This window comes from Halichoerus grypus, chromosome 1, assembly GCF_964656455.1.
Source record: "Halichoerus grypus chromosome 1, mHalGry1.hap1.1, whole genome shotgun sequence".
NCBI lineage: Eukaryota > Metazoa > Chordata > Mammalia > Carnivora > Phocidae > Halichoerus > Halichoerus grypus.
The window spans coordinates 1391946-1404194 of NC_135712.1; positions in this window are offsets into that span (position 1 = coordinate 1391946).

Below are 12249 nucleotides of genomic sequence, written 5' to 3' on the forward strand. Positions count from 1 at the left end.
TGTGCCCCCGACAGGGCAGCTCGGCGTCGCGGGGGGCCCCGGGGGGCTGCTCCACGCAGCGGCCGGCGTGCAGCGAGGACTGCCGTTCGCGGACTCGTGCGCAGTTGTGCGTTTGCGCCGCTCGGACGTGAGAGTGGGGGATGCCGGCAGACGTGACCCTTGCGATAATCAGCCCTCCCGCTCCGAAGCCCTGATGGGCCTCCAGAGGCCTGCGTTTCAGCAGATAACCTTCCAGCCAAAGGTGAACGAAAACCATCCTTTTGTTGAATAATGACCATTCATTTTCCTTTGCTTCCTGCGGGCTGTGGGCTCTTGTCAGGCGGGAGTGATTATGGGCCTTGGCTGTTTGTGCAGCATCCGGTGGGGGGTGTCCCCCGCACGCAGGTCAGCCGAGGACGACGGGGAGGGGGGGTGAGGTCCAGGGGAGGGCAAAGCTTACCGTCCCGGCCTCGAGCAGAGCCTCGAGCAGGACCAGAAGGGCTCGAGGTTGGAGGCCCCCTGACCACAGGCACATGGTGAGCACGAGGAAAGCACCTGCTGACTCACAGTCCGGGGCGCATCAGCTCCCGGGTGTCCCCCCACCCTTCTCTCCCACGTGCCTCGCGGCCAGGGCACTAGCTGCTGGGACCAGACACCCTGTGTGGTGCGCTGGGCAGGACGGGGCTCAGGCCTCGGAATGGAGCTCTGCTTCCAGCCCGACGGGATCCCCGCTGGCTCGGAGGCCGTGGGGCTGCCCTCTCTGAATCTCAGCCCCAGTTCTTTCCTCCAACAAGGGAGCCCCAGGGACACCGCCAGCCCCCCACTCCCACACACCTCCCAGCTTGCTTTGTGGGTTTACACAAGACCGTCCCCTTTGAGCAGGACGGGGCAGGAGGAAACGCATGCTCGCGGGTGGTTTCCCGCAGCACATCCAACTCACGGGCAGGGCCCTGGGCGCTGGGGGGTCGCTGAGGGCCCGAGGGGCGGTGGGCGGGGGGACCACCGCCTCCCTCCCTGCGCTGCTGGGTGCTGGGCGCCTCAGGTGGGGCAGGGCACTTGAAGAGGCTGCTGCTGGGCCTGGGGGTCTGGGCTGACGTTGCCTCCAACCCCAGCCTGGAGATCCGGCAGCTTCCACGCACCACGGAGCCGCAAACAGCCATGCCGGATGGGCTGGGGATGTGCGGTCCACTCTGAGGCCAAGGGCGGGGCAGTGAGCAAGAGCAGAGGGTCCAGGTCCCCTGGCGACCCCAGGCATGCCCCCCACCCTGGCCACAGACCCTGTGGGCCACAGAACCTGACTCCTGGTGGCCTCAGGCCTGACTCCGCATGCCCAGCCACCTGACCGGGCACCCAGCTGACCTGTCACACTGGACCCGGGGCCTTTCACACTTTGCCCCTTGGAGAGCTTAGCAGGTGCCCCTTTTATCATCCCTCCATCCCCCAGCAAGCCAGGCTGTCCATGGAAAGTGGCAGAACAGTGTGGGCCATGGAGTATGTCTGCACACTGTCACCTTCTCCCCCATTTACAGATGGGGAAACTGAGACCATTCAGGGCAAAATGAATGGCCAAGGCCACTGTGGGAGTGGAAGCCTGAACCAGATCGGGGTCTCTGCGACCCCTCCTCCGTGTGGGTCCTGCCTCAGGGTCCAGGGAGGGGGTGACAGAGCGCCTGGGCAGGGTACCTCGTTGTCCCCCCCAGCCGACTCTCCTGAGGGGACTGCGCCCCCCACCCTCTGCCCCCCAGGCTGGGGCTCGGGCAATCGACCTGGGGAAACCCTGCACCCACAGGAACGTTCGGCCCTGGGCCCTGAGCCGGGGACGTGGCGCCTCGCCGAGCCGGGCCTCCCTCAGACCCGGGCCCCAGGGCCTGCCAGTGTCCCGCACCACTGGCCTCCGTGGGCAGGAGTCACCGTCCGTGCACCCCTCATCCAGCCGCCTGGCGCACTCGCTCTTTCCCCCTCTCGGCTCGGCCGGCGGAGACCGTCCCACCTTGGCTGCAGGGTCGCCGGCCCCAGCTGAAATCTCGTCAGTGCGGGACAAACTCAGTCATCGGAAGCTCCCTGGTGGGCAAAGCTCGTGGGTGCGCCCTGCAAATTCCCTGCCGTGGAGCGTTCCCGTCACAGGGTTTTCTGCCGCGGCTCTCGGCAGTGAAGCCACGTGGCCCCCAGAAGGTCCCCCAGAAGGCCCCCCCAGCTGGACGCTGGCCGGGACAGCGTCCGGCGACCTGAGTGCGGACAGAGCCCTGCGCCCCGGCCGCCGGCTCAGCAGGACCACAGAGCAGAGTGTCACCGGGCCCCACGGCCGGGCGCCCACCGCACCTCGCTGCCCAGCTCCTTCTGCCGGGGACGTCATTCCCTCAGATACCTTATTCCGTGGGCCCCATTCCAAGCCTGAGCCCCAGGGAGGAACAGAGCGCGCCCTCACAGACGCAGCTCCACGACACAGGCCCGTCCAAGGGCGGGTCATGCCACGGGCCGCCACTGCAGGGCACGCAGACGCGGCCAGAGTGTGTTTTCAGCTCGCCGGTTTCCAGACCGCTGTAGACTCACACGCAGTCGCAAGAAGTAATAGTGCTCCCTTCAGTCGTGTCGCCACCGGTGAGCCCTGCTCGGCCTGACAGAGCTGCCACCTGCACTGGTGTGTGCACGCGGGGGTGAGCCCGTGCACGTGTGTGTGCACGCGGGGGTGAGCCCGTGCACGTGTGTGTGCGCACGCGGGGGTGAGCCCGTGCACGTGTGTGTGCACGTGGGGGTGAGCCTGTGCACGTGTGTGCACATGTGTGCATGCCTGTGTGCACGTGTGCCCGTGCATGTCTTCACAAGTGTGTGCATGTGTGTGAGTCTCCACAGTCAAGACAGCCCCTGCCCATGACCCCTGTGCCACCACCGCCCACAGCTGGTGGCCACCCCTCTGTCCCTGTGGCTGCACTTCTGTCATCTCGAGAGTGTAACGTAAGTGCACGGTGCAGTCTGTAGGCTTTGGAGGTTGGCTTTGCTCCTCAGCGATCTTGAGCCCGTCATGTTAGCGGCGTCATCATAACTTAATTAGGAGAGCAGTGACGGAACATTCCCGCTCACGCGGCTTCTGCGGCGACCAGTGTCTGGGGGGTGTGCGTGTTGGTTCACACTGGGGCTACTGCGTAAAGCCAGCTTGTATTTCCACGCAGACAAGGTGCACCGTGTTCAGCCCGAGATGCCCTCTGGGCTGCAGGGTGACCCCCTCGTTCACCCTCTTCTGCACCCTGCCACAGCATCCCCTCTGGGCACCCCAGCCCACACCCGTGACCCCGAGCCCCGGAGTGGGCCGCGGGCAGGGCTGGGCCTGGGATAACCGCTAGGGGCAGGCGTTCTGATGGAGCGGACGCCCAAGAATGCCGTTAAACAGCATCGAGAGCCTGGGGTCTTCTGTGCTGAAGGGAGGAAAACGGGTGTGAGAGCCGCCCTGTAACAGATTAACGGATGGTCCGGGAGGGGCGTTCAGGCGGGCAGGACCACTACAACCCGCAGGGCTGCGTGCAAAATGAACTCGGAGGCACCTGCACCGGGAGGTCTGAATGACAGGGGACAGCTGGGCCCCCGCCAGTGGAAGAGCACCAGAGGAGAAGGGACCAGTGCAAAGGCCCTGAGGTACGCCCAAGTCTGGCTTGTTTGAGAAACAAAGTGGGTTCCAGCCCCCAGTATGGTGGTGCCAGGGCACGGCACGGGACAGGAAGGCAGGAGCTCCACGGTCACGGAGCCCCTGAGGCCAGCAGCAAGGGGCTGGGGCAGGAAGCTCTGTGCTGTGGTTTCCGGCTGTGGAGAGGGTTCCGGCTGCAGCGGGAAGGAGCCGGGAAGGAGCCCCCGCAGTTGGCCGGCTAGGAGCACAGAGAGCCGCTCCGTTGGCTAAAGGCTGCGGCAGAACCCGGGGCCTGTTGGTCCCTGGTCGGATGGTGGGCGAAGTCCAGAGCCGGGAGGTACGATGGGGACGTGATCAGAGCTGGACGGCCACCCCGAGATGCCTGGGCCGGGCGTCCCTCCTCCTGGGGGGCCCTGGAAGCTGTACCTCGCAAATGAGGAGAGGCGTCCCCGGAGCAAAGCCCTTCCCTGGAGGGGAGGCAGAAGACCCACAAGCTCCCCGGCCGGGTCTCGACCTTCCCTTCCACCTTGTGTTTGCGCTGGATCCTGAGTCTCGTTTTGGGGCTCTGCTTGGTCGTCCCGCTGCTGGGATGGGGGCTCCCCACCTCTCGGCCCCCAGCCCCGGACGGTGGGGACAGTGCTCGCCTGACCCACTCTCCTGTTTGGGACCCCAGGACTGTCCACACCCCGGTTGCCGGCAGCCCCTCCACGGCCCACACGGGGTGGAAGCCTTCAAGCCGGCCCAGCCCCATCCTTCCAGGGCTGACCGCTGGCCAGACTTGGACTTCTGTCTCTGCAGATGCTGGCTGTTCAGACACGCGCCCTCCGCCCGGCCATCCGTCTGTCCGGCCATCCGTCTGTCCGGCCCTTGGTCCCGCGTGTCTGACTTGCTCCCCATTTCACATCAGAGAATCCAGCAGCAGGGAGCATGCTCCGGCCACAGAGCAAAACCCATTATGCACCGAGGGTCTTCCCAGGCTCCCACGCGGCGGCCACGGCTGCCACGCCTCCTGTCCCCACCCTGGCCAGCGAGCGGGGAACCCTTGCCTCTGGCATCTGCTCGGCCCCCTGGGCATGGCGGTGCTCCCTCCTCCAGCAGAGCTGCTGCCCGACGGCCCTCTCCCCACCGCATCCTGGGGGTGAGCACCGGCCTCAGGGGGCGCTGCGGGGCGGGGGGGTGAGAGGGCCACATGCCATCATCTTCATCGTCTTCAGACTCTTGACCCCTGACCTCTGACCTTGGGCTGACCACCCCATCATGGGCACCTCTGTCCGGCGCTCCTCCCCTCTCTAAAGCAGTCCCAGGCCTTGCGTCTGGGCCCAAGCCCATCCACCCTGGTGGCACGGTGGCCGGGGGACCCCCAGGACCGGGACCCAGTGGGACAAGTGGCTTCCCTCAGCCCGGGACCCCGTGCCACCTTGTGCTGGGGCCCACCCCTGCCCCGTGGCCGGAGCCGGGTCCCCCAGCTCAGTCCGGTCCTCACCCTGGGGAGTCCTGGCTCCGCCTCGACTCTGACACAGGCCCCTCGGCGCCCGCTGCCCCCAGATGGCGGAACAGAAGCAGGGCCCCGAGCAGCTGAGTGGGTGTCAGGGGGCCCCTGGAGACCGCGAACTCAGACTCCAAAATGCAAAGGGATTCGGCTGTCTTCCCGGCGAGGCCCCAGGAAGGGTGGAGGAGGTGAGAGACCCCTGGGGGTCCAAGCAGCCCTGAGGCACCCCTGGGGAGGGTCTGGCTCCAGCCCGGGGACCCCGGGGCCCCAGCCTTGGCCCAGGGCCACCATTCAGAGGCTAGAAATGCCATTGGGCAGGTTGTCTCATTCTGGTGGGCAATGGGGCCACGGGGGTCCTCCAGACCCGAGGGGCTGCAGGGCCTCCTACAGACTCAGCTCCCCAGAGGGGAAGGAAATTCCAGTGTGTCCAAGCCCCGTCCCCTGGGCTGAGCCAAGGTCACTTTCCAGCATTGAAACTCTGGACCTTGCCCCTGCACCAGCAGCCTTCACTAGGCCCTGCCAGGACCCTGGGGTGCAGCTCAGGCTCTAGGACGAGGGGGTCCAGCTGTCTGCTCTGGGGATGCCCAAGGGTGAGTGGTACTGGTGCCCCCACTCAGCTGTGCTCACGGAGGGCTGGGGGGGGTAGCCAAGCAGGACAGGACCCAGTGAGCAAGGAGCCCCCCACCTGTGGGGGCAGGACCAACCCGCCCACAAGGAGCCAAGTGACAGGAGGCCGCTCTGACGGCGGGCAAGCTAGGCCTGAGAGAGGTCAAGCCATGTGCCCAAGGTCACCAGAGGGCCACAGAGACAGTGACCGAGGGTCTCGAGTTCATTCTACTGCCTCCCCAGCGCTCACTCTGGTTCCGACCACGGGGCTCCTGTGGGGCCGGGGAAGGACCCTCCCCGCCTCCTTCAGCTCCCCGGGGCTGTGGCCCCTCACCCCAGTCTCCGTATCCGTGGCCACACAGCCTGTCCCCTTCTGCCGCCTGACCCCACCCCCACCCGCCATCGCCTCCGTCTTATAAGGGCCCCATGGAGGCATTAGGGCCCACTGGAGAATCCACCTCTACACCCCTAACTTCCATCTGCAAAGACCCTTTTCCTTATAAGGTCACATTCTCAGGTTCCAGGGATTGGGACCTGATATTTCGGGGCCATTTTTAACCAGCCGCAAACTCCAGTTCAAGACTGTCCGTTGGATGAAGAGCAACCAGTAAGGCGCCCAAGCTGTCTCCCAGGGACGGTGCACCGTCCACGCAGGGACCGGACTGCCCAGGGCAGAGGGGACGCTGCGGCTCCAGAGGGTGGCCTGTCCCCCCGGGGCTGGAGTGTCACCAGGCTGCAGCCAGGGGCCATTTCACCAACAACCGCCGGGGGACGCAGCAGCCCGACCGGGACGCACCTCTCCCTGCGGGAGCTAACGGAGAGGGAGCCGTGTCTGCAAGGAGGCTGGAGGGTGGGCGCCTCTCTGCCACCGGCAGCCACGCGCTGGGCCACAGATGGGCTCCGGGGACCCTCCGAGGGCTGGCGTCCTGGGTCCAGGAGGGAGGCGGCCGTGCGGCGGGCGGTGGCATGGGTCCCACCTGGCCTCCCCAGGGCCGCCCGCTCCCGGCCCCGCACACAGGCTTCTGAAGCCTCGGGTTTGACGGCAAAGGCCTCCGAGTCTTACAAAGCCCAGTTTCCAGAACAGAAAGTCAGAATCGCAGATGCTGACCCGGACACCTGAGGGCCCAGGCGGCCGTCCGTCCCCCCTGGGGCTGCGACTCCCCAGGCCTGCGTCCCCCACCCCTCCGGCCCTCCGCCTCCAGCCTGGGGCAGCCTTCGGACACATCGTGCGTGCCGTTAGGCGGAGGGAAGAATCCCTACATTTCCTTTTGTTGAATTCAATTCAAATCCAATCTAATATTTACATTCAAGTAAAATTTACCGGCAGGTATAATCTAAGAAAGAAGCAAGACAGGGCGTACCCACGCCTGTTCTCACGCGCTACGGCGGGTTGAGTCATGCTCCCCAAATTCCTCTCCTTCCTCCTGGGACCACAGAACGTGACTTTGTGTGTAAAAAGGTCCTTACAGGTGGGCCTAAATTATGGACCATCCTGGAGCCCCACATCCAATCCGGGTGTCCCCACAGGGAGAAGAGCCCGGGAGCCACGGGACAGGGCCACAAACAGGCAGAGCCCACAGAGACGCGGCTGCAGCCAAGCGCCGCTGGAGCCGCCAGAAGCGGGAAGCGGAAGGAGCCCGCGGAGGGGGGCCCAGCATCTACCAGACTTGTCACAAGCCCAGAGGGTGGCCGCAGACCAGCCCCCCCGCCTTTGGGCCATTCGCCCCCTGCCCCACCTGCTGCCTTTAAACGAGGCCCCACTGTTGGGGTCCTTACTGATGAGTCTGTCCTGAGCCTGGCTTGTTCCCCTTTGACCCCACAAAGTGCCTGGCTCGGCTGGACACCGGGACAGGGACACTCACGAAGCATTATTCTAGTACCCACTGGCCCTCTGGGCAGGACACCTTCCCCAGGTGGGGTCCCCTGTCCCAGGAGGTGAGCCGTGGGCCCACGCCTTGGTCCCGCAGAGACGGGCCAGGCCGTTGACCAGGCCGTTGACCAGCCCTCCACCCGCAGCTTCTGAGGCCCAGCTCCCTGGCCAGGCCCAACGAGGTCTCCCCACTTGGGCAGCCCCTCCTCCCTCCTTCCCGCATATTCACCAGCCCCTCCCAAGCCCCTGGGAACAAAAGCAGGAAACATCCAGGCTTCACAGGGCTGAAATCTTGGCTTTCACATCTGAGAAGGGATCAGTTTCTCTGGGCCAGATAAATAACCCGTGTACCCGAACAGTCGGCCTCACTTGGTTTGATTCTAGAGCGCTCCAGAAATCTCCCGACCCGTGCACCAGTCAGTGTCTCCACATCACGCACCATTCAGCTCTGCCACCAGCTAATGATTAGAAGGGGTGCACAGCACCGAAGACGGGGGCTGTAAAGAGCATTAAGTTGGATCCCGATGTCTCCAGGCTGAGACATTAGGGGACGTGCACACACCTGGGAGCAGACAATGAAAAGAAAAGCCTGACTTGTCAGCACAGTAAGATCCCAGGTGACATTGTTTTCCTTTCCTTTTTATTTCTGATAATGTGAGTGCCCCTCCATCTCTCTCTCCCCGTCTCTCCCTCCCTGTCTCCCTCGGTCTCTGTGTCTCTCTGTCCCTCCCCCTCCCTCTCTCCCCTGCTCACTCGGGAGCCGCCGCCCACCCGCCACACCCGATTCACCCCTGGAGAGGCGCCCAAGGTGGGGACTGCCCGCACAGCGTCCTGCGAGGACCAGAATCCCACCAACACCTACTGAGAGATCCTGAAATCAGATCCAGCTCAGAGGGACCCCCAAGATGACACAACCCCGGCCCAGCAGACAGCCAGGTCCCAACCCAGAGATTCTGGGATGACAAAGTTTGGCGTGGCTGCTAAGTTTTGGGTAATTTGCTGTGTAGCAGCTGATAACTAATACACATGTGCTCTCATTGTGAGACAAGAACACAGAGGATATTAGAACAGAAGCATGGACATCACAGGTGACTGCCCCGGTCACTCCAGGGTTCAGACCCTCAGGCACGTGGCCCGGGCAGCGGGCTTCCAGCCTCTTCTTCGGCCCTGGCCTGGGGCTTCGGGGCTCTGGCTCTGCTCCTGGAGCTGACTAGTGTGACGTGGGGCCTACGTCCTGAGCCGAACGGCCATCTCCCGGCCCTCCCAGAAAACACGAGGCCAGTGAAGATTCAAGCTCCCTGGAGATAAACGTCCTTCTAGTTGTGGTGAAAGGAGGCTGCCCATTTTGCAGGGCAGTGTCCTCTGCCCCAAGGCCCAGAACGTTCTTGGCAGCCCTCCCAACATGGGCAGCCGCAAGTCCCCAGAAGCGCCCTGCGGCCCCTCATGGCCACGCGGACAGACCCAGCGGCCTGCCTGCCTGTGGGTCCTGCGTCCCCAGCAGTAGCCAGACCCCGGCTCCTGGAGTCTGACGGGTGACCGGGACCCCCCACGGGGAGCAGAACTTGCAGGAGGAGGTGTGGGGTGGGTAGGGAGGAGGCCGAGGGGGGGCGTCTGCGTCCGGAGCCCAGGCCGGGCCGCAGGGAGGGGGGCTGGCTGGAGCCGGGATGTGGGGGCTCACTACCCTGGCGCTAACAGGGAGGCGGGCACGAGACATCCTCCTCTGGGCTCTGAGCCATCTGTTCCCACGGCCGTCCCGGGGCCCTCGCCACCACATTAGCCAACTAATGAGGGCTGGACCCCCACGAAACGGCCTGTCACAGACTCAATCTCTTGTTTCTATTAATAGACCTTTTCAGGACAAACTAGGGCAGCTCCATGTCCCCTGGGCTACTTTCCTCCCGGCTGCGCACGCTGTGGACGAGCCCGCGGGGTGCCGCGATGTCATCAGTGCGTGTCCCTCAACAAGCAGGACCAAGGCCCTCCGCCTCCCCCGCCCGCGCCCCCCGCCTGCGAATATTCCTGCGCACAAGCCGGCCTGCAGGCAGGGGCCCTCCTCACGGCTGCTTCCTCCCTGCCCCAGCCAGCCGGCCCCTCGCCGCTGTCCCCAACCTGCTGGGGGCCGGCACTGGGCTACAAGGGCCCCTCCTTCGCCCTCCCAGGCCCTCAGCCTCCGGGGGGGGGGGCGGGGGTCGAGGACGAAGAAGCAAGCCTCCGGGTGGCCGTGGTGACAATGACGTGAGACTAAGGGTCTCGGAGAGAGCAGCTTCGTGAACGAGTGATGCTTTGCCGCCGGGATGAGCAGGGTATGTGAAGGACGGTCTGGGTGAGCAGAGAGGAGCCTCACGGCCGGCTGGCAGGGGCACCGGAAGCTGGAGAGAAGAGGGAGGGCCGGAAGGAAAGGCCTGGCCACTCTGTGGCATGCCGTGGCTCGCGCCAGGCCGGGCTGGAGAGGGTCTTCATGCAATGCTTGGGGGCTCTGGACAGTCGGGCCTGGGGTCTTTCCAGCCACAGGGTGGGCAAGATGCAGGAGGGACCCTCCCAGTAGTGAGCTTCTAAAACCTGAAAATGCCCGACAAACAGCTTTGGAAACTGTTTTGTTGGGTACACGGCTGAGCTGGGGAGACTATAAGAGGACCCCCCAAAGGTCAGAGACCATGAGAAGTGTGGACCCCGACCCCTGCTGAGCAGGATCCCAGGCTTTTGCGAATCCCAGACAAGTGGCAGGGAGACACGTGTGGGATCTCTGCAGGGCAGGACAACAGAACAGAAATCCTGTATTAAGCCAGGAGCCCCAAAAGGAGGAACCGGGTGCCCCGCTGGTCACAGGACAGTGGTGGGGATGGTGGCTGTGTGAGCCCCAGCTCCGGGTGGAGCAGCAAAGAACAGAAAGTCTCCCCCGATCATTTCTAACCACAAGCCAGCCTCACCCAGCCTTAGAACCTGAAGTGCACACACGTGTGCACTCACACGCACACACACGCCAAGGCTTTCCGGGTGGGCTGCCCGGGGTCCCTGCAGAGGCAAACACCCCCCCCACCTCCAAGGTTCCCGCGTACACGAATGCGATTTCCCAGCACAAGCTCACCAGACGCCGAAGGAAGCATCCCACCCCGTGCCAGGGTCAGAGAGACCGCGGGGCCCCGCCGGACGCCGCGGGTGTGGGACAATCCGACAGCGGATGCGGGGCAGTGATGACGCATTTACGGGAGTAAAAGAGCACTGGGGTGAAGCAGAGGTACAGGGCCCTATCAAACCTGACCTATGACCTCTAGAGATGAAGACCTCATGATGGAACTTCTCAAAAGGCAGTAAGGAAACAGCATACCCCACATGCAACAAAGTAGCTGGGTAGCCGAATGGCGGCGTGACAACGTGACCGCGTGCAGGTGCATGGGTGTCCCAGGCCGACGCGGGGCGGGAGGGCTCGCACCACACAGGCGCTGCACGACGGCTTCCCAGACCCCCGTCGGCGAATCCTGAGCCCCAGAGAGTCCCGATAGGTAAAGCCAAAGAGACCCAGAGCTGGAGAGCACTGTGCCCACGAGCCCTGGGAGCCAAGGTGACACGGGACAGGGCAAGAGCCTTCAGTCCCACAGCACCCGCAGAGAACCGTCAGCTGGGTTTGTGTTCCCAGCAAAACTGTGTTTCAAGAACCAGAGCAAATACAGATTATTTCCAGGCAAAGAAACACCATAAAGGGACCTCCCTGAAGGAACTTCTGAACATTATAGAGAAACCAAAGATGGGAAATAGTCCCGGAGGAAAGCTGAAGATGCACAGAGAGGACTGGAAGCAAGCAGACCGTGGCCACGAGCGCAGCCAAGAGAGGGGCCTCTGTGAGCCTCAAGCCGTGGTGGTGCCCACTCCGCGGCCTTAGAGTGAGTGACGGAGCCCACAGCACGGGGAGGGGGACGGGGCAGGGCGAGAATCAAGGGAGAGCGGGTCGCCGCGGACTTCGCAGGTGAAGAGCCGATTACAGGTGCTGGATCCTGGGCAGAGGGAGAGAAAGGGCAATGCTCCCCCCACATAGTTTTCAGGGAGAAAGTTGACCTAGAAAAAGAATCAAACTGAAAGACGGCAAGAAAGGAGAAAAGGGGGAGAACAAATTAGAAAGCACAATACAGAAAAGACGCCCCTCTCCTCGCTGGCCGGGGTCTCAGGTGCAGGCGGCTGACTCGGGAAGCAGGGTGCGGGGTCGGTGCCCAAGTGCAGGGGTGAGCTCTGCACTGCGAGGGGGCCCCTTGCGCCAGTGGAGAAGGACTCTGGACCCCTGCCCGACAGGGGGAGTGGGCTCATTCCCGGCCGGCCGAGGGGTCACGGCGTCGGGGTGGCGGACAGCAGGGGCACCGCCCACAGGGACCGCGTGGACCCGCCGGCACCCGCCGTGTCGCTCTGGAAGCCCAGCTTCCACGCCTGAAATAAAGCAGGCCCCTGGCACACGCCGTCCTGAGGATCCAACGTGAGAACTCACGTGAGGGCTTAGTGGGGCGGCCAAACCTCAAACACAATTCCAACCCATGTCACGAACCTTCCGAAATTAAGCTTTTTTAACGAGTCACCTGTGGATAAAAGGCATTACGGTAATTAGCGAATGACGTAGGGGACCCCACCCCACGCATATTTGTTTCTTGTAGACAATCTGTGAGTTGTCTGCACAGGGGGGTGCATTTACTTTACAGATTCTGGACG